This window comes from Polyergus mexicanus, unplaced genomic scaffold (genome assembly GCF_030449975.1).
Source record: "Polyergus mexicanus isolate NDT 795.1 unplaced genomic scaffold, iyPolMexi1.0 SCAF_4, whole genome shotgun sequence".
Lineage (NCBI taxonomy): Eukaryota > Metazoa > Arthropoda > Insecta > Hymenoptera > Formicidae > Polyergus > Polyergus mexicanus.
The window spans coordinates 11,705,822-11,718,737 of record NW_027223324.1 but is presented as its reverse complement, the minus strand read 5'-3'; the positions used below and the strand labels follow the sequence as shown (position 1 = coordinate 11,718,737).

Genomic DNA, 12,916 nt, shown 5'->3' with positions numbered 1-12,916 from the left:
TCGGCAACGACAGTGCAAACAAACGGGTATTAAGCACTTAATATTCGACCTAATTCACGGACCTTCTGGTAAAATACGTCATCTTGATCACCGGAGGGTGCGAAACGACGCAACAATGTTGCGTGTACACGTATACGATGGCTATTAATAGAGCTTTTTACGCGTTTCCCCCAAGTGATAAGATTCCAATGATATTACGCGAGAGACATCAACTAATATAATTAAAAACAATAAATTAGATCCCATATAATTTTATATGAAAATACTTACTTAGCGAGATTATTTGTAATTTATTCTATGATTGCGATAATTAAAATGAAATATAAATATGCAAACATTTGAGTTGCAAACTTGCTGAGTAGACTCGACGATTGTGTCAGCGGTAGTCGGTAAGTTGCTTCGAGATATCTTGGCGAAGACAAGAGCTATTATACCGGCACGTAAAGCCACGTCAGCCGAAGCCAAAGTCAAGTGTTCGTTCTTTCGAGGCTTCACTTTTCTCTTTTTCGATGACGCCCAAAGTACGCAGCATACAGTCTTTCAATCCCTTGCAACATTTTCCGTCTTTATCTATAGCTTTTTGTTTCATATCTTCTCTCTAGATTCTAAATTTTGACATCACTTTGTCAGGCGGTTGTATTTAAAAGATCTTAATGCGCCCATTTTCGGATTGTTCATGCATTAGAAGAGAATTTCTCGAAACTTTTGTCTTGATTCAGTATCTAGATTCTCATACATTGATTCTGCACGTTTATTCCACAGAGCATTTCTGTCTCACGTTTACATTTAATTATAGTCCGTATGCAACTAACTTTAGGAAACATGTGTCTGTACTTCATCATTCAATGCTATTGAGAAGTCACACGGTTCCACGGTGCTAAATTATTTCGGAAACTATCGTAGTGTTTCCATTTGACATAAAATGTTTCGGAGCAAAAGCGAAAGAAGAGATGTATTTAATATCAATCATTGATCTTTAATAAATAGATAGTTAAAATCGGTCATATTCTCATTAAATCGTCGTTTCCATTAACTTTCTAAAAATGCAATTTTTGCATTTTGCTCACAACTTACTTAGCAGTATTGTAATTTTATGCACGATGTTTCGATTATATAGTACGCGATATTAATTACTATGATAAAGAAAGGATTACAAACTTCAGCGCAGCTAATTTTAGACGATAGAATATAGGAAGGAAAATCCTCTACTCTAGACCCTATGATATTTCAGCTTGAATATCTTGCTGCTTGATATCTTGTGCTCGTCGACCATGAATAAATACGAACTTTGCAGGTGGTCGTGTTTATCAGAAACCGTTGTGTCGCTCCCGGAAGGGTATTGTTGCGGCAACAATACCATTTCAATATTTCGCATTTGAATATCGCCTTATATATTATAGCATACACAATCGACAAGTCGCTTTCAATCAAAACGTATAATACATTTGTTATATTTATATGTGTATGAATTCTAAAAAAAATATCTAAAAATGTTGCAAATATAAAGAAAGATCGCATTATATGAAAATATACGCGTGGCGTATGATACAAATTATATAAGAATTGCGAGTCCTTTCCTCGCATTTAACCGCACGTTTGTTCGCTTTGTTGCTCATCTCGAATGGGTATTGAGTCCATTTTCTTTTCGCATTTTCATCGCTTTGTCAACTGAAATGCGTGACAGTGTCATTTTTACCGTATCTTCATGATGCAATCACCAAGTGTCATGTACTTGAGAATCTGGTATCGTGTCATATTTGTTTGATCTCGTATTCGAGAACTTGACAGTTCGTTTCAAAGTTTTTGTCAATTAATAGTACAAAAAGAGAAAGACAGAAAATAAGAAAAAGAGAGAGAAACAGGAAGAGACAGAGGCAGACACAAAGCCATGAATAGCGCCAAGGGAAATGATATTCTGCTTAGAAGGTAGTATCTCTAAAATGGACTAACAAGCGAAGATTTGATGGAGGATTCGCTATATATCCTACTGGGAGAAGAGACCGCACGAAATCACGGCGCTTACGTCCTGAATGCGGGATCTGACAAATTATTTGCAGTCACGAAGGGCTATACGCTTGTTCCGTTAAATTTCCTGGTGTGAAACGCTTCGCTATAAAATCGCTGTGATTGATACAACCTTTTGCATGCTCAATCTGAAATAAAGGAGGGACATGTTTTACTTTTGTTTCATATTTCCGATTATAAATTAGGCTTTTACATATCAAATATTGCGCATATATAATGACTACGTTATTATTTGAAAAGTAGCAAATTCGTTTCGTTAATGAAACATTGACACAAAAATAAATTATCGGAACGATATTATAAATATACGCTACACGCACAAAACAATTTCCGTTTACCGTGATTGGCCATATCGTTAAAAGTCATCATTCGTAGGACGAAGATTGGACGTCCCAGCAATCGTCCCAATAACCGCTCGATAAAAAGTCATACGTATTTCCAAAGTAGAGGAGCGATACGTGTTTATGCGGAATATTGGTTGCCACGTAAATGCTTTCTCGGCTTTGTACAGCTGAAAACCTAGACCATTCCATTCGTTACTTTCACAGCATTTCGCAACTCGCCCGCAACGGTTTTGAAAGGAACTGTTTGCAATCACTCGAAATCCTTCAAACAGGGACGTACGTCTGCGTTCACTTTTCGATTGCTTTTAAATGAAAATCGTTTTTGTATTCCTTTATGTCAGTGGCTACCATAATATGCCGTCTATTCAACGCAGTGGAATGTTCAACTTTTTAAATCAATCGGTTCTAACCATTCCCCTTGCTAACAATACCTTTCCGCCAAGAAAATATAAGATAAATGAAGATAAGCATATATAATAAACTAAAAGCGTAAAATATTTTTGTATTTTTTATTATATTGCTAACGCGTTTTTCTCACCTGTCTCTTTCTGATGTACTGTAGCCCGATCAAGTTTCTGCAGCGCGAGGCAAAGAGATTAATAATTTTTGTCGGCAATATATCTCGATTTTATTATCATTTACCGATGGGATGCTATACTTGTGAAAAATTGAATATCTAAAACGGATTGATTCGATCTCAGTCGGCTTCTCAAACGCTTGTCGACTGTATTGCGGCTTCCGGCGAGCATCGAACGTTATTTTGTCGTGACCTCGACTGCAAATAAGAACGAATTGCCTTATCGGGGAAACCGAGTTTCCGCCGGAATAGAATATAATTGATTACATTGCATTCGTCCCTTTCTTCATAACGATGTTTAGCAGACGCGATCTATTTCTCTATTTACGCTTTTTTTAAATTTAGGATACGAATCGCGAATTCCACGTGATTTGGTTTCGCTCTTTTAAACTTTTCTAAACATGTTATCGGTAAAATAAATTTTTAACAAATTATGCCTCAAGAGGAAAGTAGAAAATAGATAACAGAATCTTACTCTTCAACTAATTTTAAGTTGATCTAACTTTAATAAAAATTTTTAAGACTTGAGTCTTGACTAGTTACCGAGATGTTTAGCGTTAAAACTTAAAAGAAATCATGAAGAGAATTTGGCGTTTAATTAAATTTTGATGGGAAAGAGATCTCACAGTGTTCTACAAGATATTACAGATTAGCGGTCTTCTTAAAGATCGTTAGTTGATAATTATTTACTCTGTAACTTTATCTTAATTTATATTTTGTAACTATCTCAATTTTTTTCATTTCTACCCTTCTCTTTTTATTTCTCTTATTTGTTATATTATATAATCCTGTCAAGGGTTACTTTGTAACTCTCGAATCGTATCATACGAAAGGATAGAGAAAACTGATTTTTGCATTTATTGTATTTCTCTGCATTGTTTCCTAATGCGAATAAGCGTCAAATAGAAGCGTTGGAATACGGGCGTGGAAAATTCGAATTAGATATGAACGCCGATGTGAGCGTAATAAAAGCGGATTAGTTAGTAAAAAACTTTTGTGACATTCATGATTTATGCGCAGGTTAAGATTATTTCCGAACGCGCTTGATAAAGCCGCGTCAGAATTTAAATTGTAAAAATTAATGAAGAAAGCAAGAGAAAAACGTTTTATTTCGAACGTCGACTTTTCATGAACTACGAAGCAGATATTGCTTTTTGCTTTCAAGAGAGCGTTTTATTCGTCTTAAATTTATAAAAGTATGAAATGTAAAAACGACCGCCAAAGAAACTAATGCGGTGAGTTCTTCTATTTGACTTTCATGTTCAACAACCGGATAATTCGAAAATGTATCTTATAAGATTTGCTTTTATCGCATCTTGAAATATTATTGTTCAAGATAGAAGAATATATTAAGATTTTAATTATCATGTTTAATATATATATATATACAGGGTAGCCCTGAACATTCCAGCCGGACTTTGAGATCTTATAGGAAATTCAATTCTGAATAAAAAATTTCCTATAAACATGGGTCGAAAAATGCTTTCTTAAGAAGTTATCGCTCAAAAACCTCTGAAATCGTGATTATTTTACTAATTATATAGATATATATTATATAGATAGGTAATTATATATATAGTTAGATAATCAATTTATTCAATGAATGCATTTGTACGTACTGTCCGGTGTGTTATCGGATCCACAACAAGGCGATGAACGATCGATAAAGGCATTAGGTGTTCAGAACATTGCGGGAAATAATATTCTTGGCACCTAGCTTCAGCTTACTGAATAGTATATATTGTTTGGCGAATTTCGCCATTGGGATTCGATACAATCCAGTAGTTCGGCCTAACTTTAGTCAGACGCAGTGAGTTGAAACTAATTCGAACGGTATGCTATTACTTTATAATCTTGCTATAATTCTGCCAATGTATTATATCGTCATTTCTTGCTCTAACAAAACTTTCCGTTTCTTAAAGAAGCCTAAAATTATAATATTAAAATACAAAATAACAATAAAATATGTAAATTTCTCAGAAGCCAAACTTATTAATTCTGCTTTTTATTTTTGTATTCTAAAATAAAGAAATCAAAATAAAAAAATTTACGAAAATGGAGTATAAGGTTCATACAGCTACATTCTTATACCACAAACGTATAATAAAATTATCTTTTTTTATTTATTATATATTATGTGCTTTATGTTAAACTTTATACATTTATCAAAACTCAAATCTTTTTACATATTTTGTTACATCATTTGATTCATCTTTGCAAATATGGAAATTACATATTAAAACGCGTCCTAAATAATCGCTTAATTCATAGATGAAATCTAAACGGGCAAGCAATTTAAATATTACATTTAGTCCGAATTATATAACTGCTGAATAACTTGACCCATTTTGTACCGTCCGACGACATTATGAATAATCGCCGTATCGTCGTTCAGTGTATAAGAATCGAGACACACGTGCCGGGGCTATCTATATAATCGCCGGAAGCATGTCCAGCAAATTGAACTCTTGCAAGTTCAGAAGCGACATAAAGGATATTATCCGATGAACCGATCGTCTCCCGTTATCCTTGCCTTGCCTTTCAAAAGCGGCCAACATAATTGCTTTAAATGGTCAGTCAAGAGCAAAACAGAAATGTTAAAGTCGATCGATTTCTCTTGGCGAGACAAAGAATTCAAAGACGAAAAGAGAGAACCCCATAGAATTTGTCGGCATATAATTGCACTTGATATATTTTACCTGTAGCTTGTAAGAAAGAGAGAGAGGTTTAAGAACCGTCAGCAGATGCAATTAAATAGCAGATGCTGAGTATTGCTTATAATCATATATCTTCGATAGGCTGTAAGTGTATGAGAAAATCGATTCCACGCCGATAGTCTTTGTTAATGAAAGCTCTGGATGACTCAAAAGCAATACATACATATATACTTGGTGCGGGGTCTAATTTAAAAGATATTTAATCATTGCTGATAAATTTAGCATCTACTTGATGAGAAAGCCTCGAAGATTTCATCTTTGATCTGATAATTTTTGAGTGAAAAATATCGCTCTAGTCTTAGTAATGATTAAAAAAAAAAAAAAAAAAAAAACTACTTGCCAGCCATTTCTAATTATCTGTTCCATTTCAAAATAATATATACAACAATAAAGACAGTGTTCGATTCAAGACAACTATTATAGCCATGCGTTTTGTCATTGTTCCTTCGAATCATTTAGCATAATATTTTGATCTGTAATTTGTTGATTGCAGATTGATTGCAATGTGTAATTATATTAATAAGAATTAAGCACGTATAACGCTGCTGATAATAAGCTTGCATATTTTTATTATGCAGGCAAGAACGCATTATTTTCTTCAACGACAATGCGAAATACGCATGAATTGCGTTTTCTGTCAAGAAAGTTATTTATTCCGACAGATTCACGTTTCCTAGCTTCGTCTTAATTTGCATACACAATTATACTTTGCACTCTGAAACAAGGGCAAGCTTTGTATCCAGAAAATTTCAATTTGAGTTTTGTTAAATTACTGTTGTATTATAGTTGTTCTAATATTGTGTCATTTACATTGCAAATTTTTTATATTTTGGAAAAAAATTAAATTGTATTTCTGTATCCCTTTTGTGTAATTTTTATTTTAAAAAATTTTGTGAGATATACATTTTTAAAACTACCGTGAAACGTTTTCTATCAGTTGCAATTTCCGAGATGAATTACTGAAATCATTAACATTTAAGATATTAATATATATTATTTGAATTATTGAAGAAATTATTTAGAAATTAAAGAAATAATGTAATTATTTAGAAGAACTTTAATCAATTAAAATTTTTTAGATATTAAATAAATTTTATTTGAACATTTAAAAAGTTAAAATTTTTTATAACATCTAGGCATATCGGGGCGGTTCCATTTACTCGTTAAACAAAAACTGCATCCGCGTTGATTGCGGCAAACTATTCAAGGACAATCAACGGAAAGTCCGTTGTTTGTCGCTCGAAGTCAATTGAAAACTTCAGTTATGAAAAGTATGGCTGTGAGTGAAATGGAGGAACAATCTAATTCCCACGGCTCATTTCTGAGAGATTAGATGAATACAGAGAGGCCATGTGGCTCTTTACTCCCAGTTACGAGTAAATTATTCGGAGAATGAAGTGGGGGCAAAACTTTCAGTGTGAAACATTGCATTCTTATCGTCCTTCAAACTCCGAACGAGGTTTATGGAACTTACAGTCATATGATGGATACGTTAAAGCCGCGATGCGTATGTATACGCATACGAATATACGCGTAAGAATAACGATTGACATACTTTATCCTCATTGACGAACATAGTTGGAGAACGAGGTTCATTATTTTCTTAATTGATTTTCGTCCACCGCAACTTATAGTTCTAAACCATTTCCGACTGCCATTTGAAAATTTCGTAGAGATCACTTTTCATTATGTGGATAACTGTGCCAGGAGGGATTTAATCACCATGAGATTAAGAGGAAAAGCTTTTAAAATGGCCGTGGTAATTGGAGAGTTCTATACGAGAGAGAGAGAGAGAGAGAGAGAGAGAGAGAGAGAGTTCAAAACGTTTGGGAAATCACTTTAACTTTGAGCACGAAAATATTGAGAGAGCTCTTACTGTGAATAATAAATGATATTAATATATATAACTCTCCCAAATACAATTTCATTCACTTCACTTGCTCTTGGCATTGATTAAGAATTTGGCTTATTAATTAAAGAGGATGTGGCAAAGGAGCCAAGTTTTAATTGTAGTTCCTGATATATACTGTTATATATGACAAATGTGAGTTCGGAATAAGCAATTATTATTGTATACAGCTTTATAATATTGTACGATTAATATATAAACGATAAATGATTACTTTATAAATTATTAAAAATTTATTACAGCCTGCACACAAAATACGATTTACAATCTATAATTAATCGCATCAATTATTTATCCTTTCGCTAGAGAAATATAGACTCGCTTGCGAAAACACAATCTCCAAAGTTTCGTAGAACGCGGGAAAAATTCATCGAAATTTTGAAAGGAACTTTCTCATGCGAAAAGCGTCAAGCGACGCATATGGTACCGAATGTCCGGGTCGTAATGTTCGCGTATCGTTTGGATCCGGAGTTTTGCGAATGAGATTGCGAAAGGAGGATCGAGGATCCACACATATCTCTACTGCACGGGGGAGAGCGCTGACTCGGGGATTTCCTCTCGCGTACCCGAATGTTAGGGGTTGTGGGAAGCGCGAGCGGCTGCGCATTGCCGATACCGCCGTTCTGAAACTCCTCCTGGTAGACAAGGGTTGGCGAATATCACGGGGTAACAGTGCGCGAACCGCCACCACGCGACGCGGTTGCTCTTTCGCTCCGATCGAGAGAAGACGTTACACTGATAGCTGCTACCTACGCGAGTATCCTGCAGAAGCTTTTCGCATCGTAAAACGCGAGCAGAGTTTATCGGGAAAGAAATCGAACATTGTCATCATCTGCGCTTGCATTTCTCGTATATTTTGTTAAAAAAGAGAGAAAGAAAAGAAAGCAATAAACATAGGCAGCAATTTGGACGGATGTATACGCGTCATGTTTGGAATAGGCTCCAGGGATATGATGCATCGTTTCACTAATTTACCCGGCAAATTTAGCGCGGGGAATTGTGGCTCTGCATTAGTAACTTTTCCGAAAATAGTATCGCGGTACGAATTACTTCGCCAAAACTAAAACGATTAGTCGTTTCATTGCGGATCTGACGTCACTAATTAAACGATGCGACTCGTGAACAAGACAATTAATTAAAGATTACTCGTGAAAGATTTGTCTCTCAATTCCGCGTTATTCCGGAAAATAATAATTAATACATTTTCAAAATTGTAGATATACCTTGAACTATTTATTTAATCATGTTGCGTCGCCATATGTTGATTACATTAATTTCATTAGGGATAAAATCTCAGTGATTGCAGTGCGCATAGATTATCCGGTTCAAGATCAATTGATGAGTGTCCTAACATCACAAAGTACAATTGCGTGGTACAATCAGAGGGGGCAATTCTCACAGTCGGATCAAAGGGCAAAAGTTCGATTGGATATCCCTGTCCGATGCGTAAATTGGATGTGTCGTGCGATACATAAATCGCGCTGTGATAAAGAACTCGGTGACACTTCCCTGGACCAGAAGGGTAACGGGATTAATCCTACATCAAGTGTCAGCCTGCTCGATGCTAATTCGCAACGTTAGCAAAAACGGTGTACTCACCGAGCTAAAACAAGAATCGACCAAATAACGCAAAGCAAAATCTCACCTGCAAGAGGAGTCGTCGAAATCAATTTCTAGTGAAACCGTGCACGAGAGAAATGTGGCTTAGAGAGGAATGCCGCGCAACTTTACGGTAATTCGCCTGCTTACCCGCTTTATTACACCTTTTCAGGCGCGCGTACCTTAACAACTCCGGAGCTTAACAACTCTTACCCGTCTTTATCCGTCTCGTGACGCTACAAATACCCGGTATTTAATGCAATCCTTTCTGCGTCGAGTGAATTCGTTTATTATTAGGAGCTTTTTGAATAATATATCAAAAACATTTCTCGATGACAACGCATGCACATTAAACGATTAATAATCTCTCTGCTATATATATATATATACTGTTTTATCACAAATGCAACAGTGTTTACGCATTGCAGTTACAATTGTACATTATATAATTACATTAATATTTCGACTGTAACACATTCCGACGCGACGCACAAAAACAACTCATTGTAATTGCGTGTATATTATATTTGAGAAATAATTTAATTTGTAATTGCATTTTTCGATGGTAGAATTCATTGCCGAATGTATCTCAAACAAATGGAATATCTTATATATTGGTCTATATACGCATAATTTATTTATAAAAATATATACAAGAACTGACGTTTCTCTTGTAATTTATCGCTAAAATATACATGTTATAAAAACGCTTTACGTTTCATGCTTGAGATCATATTTTTAACTGTATCGGCTTTCCTTCCGCGGGAAATTCAAAATTATCAATAACTTGACGGCCATACGTTTCTCTCGGATTTTCCCTTTTAGTTTAGTACACGCAGCTTAAGAAAACGCGCTCTTCACTTAAAACTTCCGCTGGCATGATCTCGCGATGACGCTGAAGAAGCTCGATATTTTTAGTCTTCTGACGCGAACTGAGACAAAACTTGGCGGAGGATAATCGTTGAAATTCAAAGTATTGTTTTCGTGAATGTTTTCAGCAACTTTCTCTAATATTGTTTGTCTAATTTTGAATACAAAAAACGGATTAATATCGTATATATGATTCAGATATGTGGATTGAGGCAGGTTGTTTGATTTTTTTCTTATAAATATAATGGTTTGGTTAAAACAGTAGAATAAATTGTATTCCGATATATTAATTATTTGATATATTCCGATCTATATAAATTATAAATTAAGATAAAATAAAAAAAGAAGGAAGTTAATTTGCCGTTGGCAAACTTTCATCTATCAATTGAAAATAATTATACGATTTGATGATTCAAACGATTTAAGCGTATGTTAATACAGATGTCAATCAGTTCGCGAAATAATATTCATTATGCGAAACGTGAAATTATTTTAATATGTAATCCGTGATTATCTATCGGTTTACTTTTCAATTTGACAAAATTTTCGTAAATTTAAATGTAATCTCGGCCTTAGAATCTGTCTACTGTCTGTATAGGATCCGTCCCGCTGAAATTTGACATGAATTTGTCGTAGAAAAGTTTCAAAATCAGAATACACTAATCTGCCCGCATTAAATATTAAGTCACATTTATTTTTAACTTAACTGATAAGATGAATCAACAATTTTTTAGTTGATAAACAATTTACATTTAATTATAAAATCTCAAGTCTTATATTTAAAAGCTCAATTGATCAATTAAGAATGAAAGAAATTATAAAAATATAAAAATGCAGTCAATAATATGCATTCTAAACTTTTAAAGCTGATAGATGTGTAAAATGGACAGAATTTTCTCTAAACCATTAATCTGCCGTCATTTAATAAACATCTAATCATTTAAAATAAGTAATATCAGCTGAGATGCTTTTTCACAATTAAGGAGAATAGAATTCTGAAAGTTACTTAAAGAGATCTATATCTTCACATCTTTCTAATCTTTCTTTCTTATATTTTCTTCTTCTATTTATTCAATCAACTCCAGTAATATTCTCAAGCCACTTTATCGTAACGAAGACATGTTTGTAGAAAATAATTTTAATAAAACTACATGTGTATCAATTTCAATGATAAATTAGAAAAAATTTCTTATTATCACATAAAAGATTATGATGTTAATACAACATTAGAGTGTAATCTCTGATCCGTAATTATAAAATTATATTTACTCATATATTATGTATTATATTGAATATTTAATCGCGTTGTGTTTAGTTCATGTCGTATCATAATAAGTTCTCAATGCAAGCAGGTGTTCCAGAAGTCAATATTGAACTTCCACACATAATTTCGAAGGAATTCCTCTAGAGATTCTGGATACCAGAAATAGCACACAAATCCTCTCTGTATAATATAATATATTTATTAAATTTTTATATGTTTCTTTCCAATATAAAATTTCAAATTTGATAACCAAATTTCAAATTTTAAATAACTTGTATCAAATTTGCAACAATAAGAAACTATCCGTTCAATAACATCACTCGCTATCTCTGTTCGAATTGAGTTACTCGCTTACCTTCATTAAGGCGTACTTAGGATGCACGATTACAATTTACGATAGGTTAAATTCGACGGATATCTATTCTTGTATGAGATTTCGCATCTTTTGCTCTTATGTCAATTGGCAAGACGGTAGGGGAATGTTGGTTCTACCCTTCGCTTGTCGCGAGAATATCAAAATAAAAAGTTTTATTGCGAGTAAGATTTATCCCAGGCCGAGTAAATAATGATGCAATTCAAAATTGTGCCTCATAAATTTAATGTGATTTATAAGAAAGAGGAAAGAAAGAGAAAGGAAGAGAGAAAGAAAAGATATTAATAATAATTAATAGCATAACTAAATGGAATTGTATTTTTATAGAGGGTGCTGAAGTGGATTAAAGTATAAAATCTAAAAAATAAGTATATATACACGATTTTTTTATATGGTATAGTGTTGCAAAATTTTTATACACATACATTTCTACATATTAAATTTCCATATATATTATTCATATTTATTTTTTATTTTTATTATTTCAGTTTATTTTTATAAAGTTATAAATTGATTTGATGCAAAGTTTTTATAATAATAATTTTTTATTCGGACCTTGAGAGAAAAAATAATTAAGTTCAACGTAAGTTAATAGCTATACGTGATGTATATGCGATTGTAAACATAAATACATTTATAAAAAAAAATATATATTTCTTTTTCATTGTGCTGGCATTTCCGATGTTAATGTTTTTCAGCCATTTATCATTCTTTTTGTTTGCTGTCACTGATTCATATGTACACTTCGTTTGGAATCTAACATACGATGTACGATAAGCTTTCAGATATTTTATATATTCTTGTCTAATCTATATATTTAATGGAAATTTAATGAAACTCTGTTATAATATATATAGATTGAGTTGAAAATTATAGCGAACTAATTTATTTTTACATAACTTAATTATTTAACACTTTTATATTTATATTTGAAAGATATATATACACACACATACACTGCCTGCCATTAAAATTACAACATAATTTTATTTTACAGCAAAAGAACATATTACAAATATCACATACAGGTTGTTAAATATTTAATTATATATATATATATATATCATAACTTGACAAAATATTGGTATAACAAGGTGATTGCAATTAATTTCACGTGTATATATATATATATATATACACATGTAAAATTAATTACAGTCACCTAGTTGTACCAATGTTTTGTCAAGTTATGATATGCATTAAAAACATTTAAGCGAGGTCAACAATTTCATTGCTCG

General features: G+C 33.1%; 1 protein-coding gene across 4 annotated transcripts in view; it reads left to right on the top strand.

Annotated features, from left to right (window-relative positions):
- Positions 1–8,293: 8,293 nt before the first annotated feature.
- The window catches only part of Gaba-b-r3 (gamma-aminobutyric acid type B receptor subunit 3), a 60,064-nt gene continuing 55,441 nt past the window's right edge, over positions 8,294–12,916 (top strand). For all 4 annotated transcript variants that reach the window (XM_070294082.1, XM_070294083.1, XM_070294085.1 and 1 more), the window contains exon 1: positions 8,294–9,304. The gene's annotated coding sequence lies outside the window, so the exon portion shown is untranslated. The remainder of the gene's footprint in view (positions 9,305–12,916) is intronic.